Source organism: Octopus bimaculoides, chromosome 1 (assembly GCF_001194135.2).
Source record: "Octopus bimaculoides isolate UCB-OBI-ISO-001 chromosome 1, ASM119413v2, whole genome shotgun sequence".
NCBI classification, from domain to species: Eukaryota; Metazoa; Mollusca; class Cephalopoda; order Octopoda; family Octopodidae; genus Octopus; species Octopus bimaculoides.
Window position 1 is genome coordinate 71297566 of NC_068981.1, and position 1921 is coordinate 71299486.

The window sequence follows — 1921 nt, forward strand, 5'->3', positions numbered from 1 at the left end:
ATTTATATATATATATATATATATATATACATAGAGAGAGAGAAAGAAAGAGAGAGAGATGCATATATTTATACACAGATACACACATACATACATACATACATAGATACATACATCCATCCATACATACATACAAAATTTAATAAACATGATAGCGCAAGCCGAAGGAAAGAAAACATAAGCCTTATGAGAAGGTGGGAAAGACTTCGACTTTATTCCTCCATTGATGGTTGTTGAAATCTCTGCACTTGGCAAAGTTACCTACTTCGTTAGTTGATGTCGTCGAGAGATTCACAAAGGACTTGGCAATAATTCTCACTATTACAACTGAGGGCAGATCGATCGTCTCCAACGTTATAAATATTTTGAAGGGAATATTCCAAAGACATAGTCTTTCTATACTTGTTTATTTTGTCATTAAATCCAACATAACATCTTTTATAAAAATCCAATGGCTACATACTATAGTCTGCTGGAGATATCCGTGTAACCCATAATCTTCTTAAAGATCAATGCTAAAAATGTTTACGAAGCCGAAAAACAGCTGACATAGGAATAGAATTTATCCAAAAGAAGTCTCTGTATTTGATTGTTGAATGCGGGAAGTCTATTCCAAACCCGTGGAGGCGCAATGGCCCAGTGGTTAGAGCAGCGGACGCGCGGTTATAGGATCGCGGTTTCGATTCCCAGACTGGGCGTTGTGAGTGTTTATTGAGCGAAAACGCCTAAAGCTTCACGAGGCTCCGGCAGGGGATGGTGGTGAACCCTGCTGTACTCTTTCACCACAACTTTCTCTCACTCTTACTTCCTGTTTCTGTTGTACCTGCATTTCAAAGGGTCAGCTTTGTCACACTGTGTCATGCTGAATATCCCCGAGAACTACGTTAAGGGTACACGTGTCTGTGGATTGCTCAGCCACTTACACGTTAATTTCACGAGCAGGCTGTTCCGTTGATCGAAACGCTCATCAAACTAAAAAAGACTATGCATGGACGTACTTAACCAAGACTTGAAGGTGACATTAAGGTCGACAAGAAGTGCAGACTTTCTTATGTCTAATGAACAAAATAACTAATGAACAAAATAACTAATGAACAAAATAACTAATGAACAAAATAACTAATGAACAAAAGAGAAAGTGAAGCCCATGTAACCCAAAATGCAACCGAAAATGTCGATTATGTCACATTTCTGTGGAAGACATCACACATGTGATCATCACCTGCCCGAAATTGCCAACAAGGTATTACCCCCCAATGAACATGATATACTTACCATCTAAAAAAAAAAAAACAATTGTTCTGAAATAAATATTGTGAAACATTTCCATCAAAACTTCTCCTAATTGTAAGCATAAATAACGGAATTTATTTGTTTACAACAGACAAGAAAATGTATGTACCGCCATAGAGGTCAGCTGCCCTACTGATGTGAACATTAAAGAGAAACAAGATAACTGAAAAGTCGAGGACATTCAGAAAGAAAAAATTAGGCAGCTAACACATATATTACAAATACGATCTGTAAGCAGAATATTAAATATTCCAAGGATTTTCTCAAACTCAGTATGCGACATTTCTTTTATTATCTACATTCCATCGCCGGAGTTTTGTATTTGTTAGAAACCAGCTCCTTCCCACCAGGAAGACTTCAAATAATTGAAAATAGAAAACATGCATACATACATACATACATACATACATACATACATACATACATACATACAGATGTTCTGTTGTGGAAATCTGCTGCGCCCCGGACACGAATGTTGTTAGAAAAATGCAAGAGAAAAACGAAGATACTTTCCTTAACAACCGTGCTACAAAGTAGGTGACCGGTCAAAATTTACTCTAAAATTAAAAGGAGAAAGAGAACATACATATATACACAGGTAGGTAGGTAGGTAGGTAGGTAGGTAGGC

At 37.1% G+C, this 1921-nt stretch overlaps 1 protein-coding gene across 3 annotated transcripts in view; it reads left to right on the forward strand.

Moving 5' to 3' along the window:
- Positions 1–1921, forward strand: part of LOC106870560 (calcitonin receptor) — a 271896-nt gene that overhangs the window by 153557 nt on the left and 116418 nt on the right. The gene's annotated exons all lie outside the window — the stretch shown is intronic.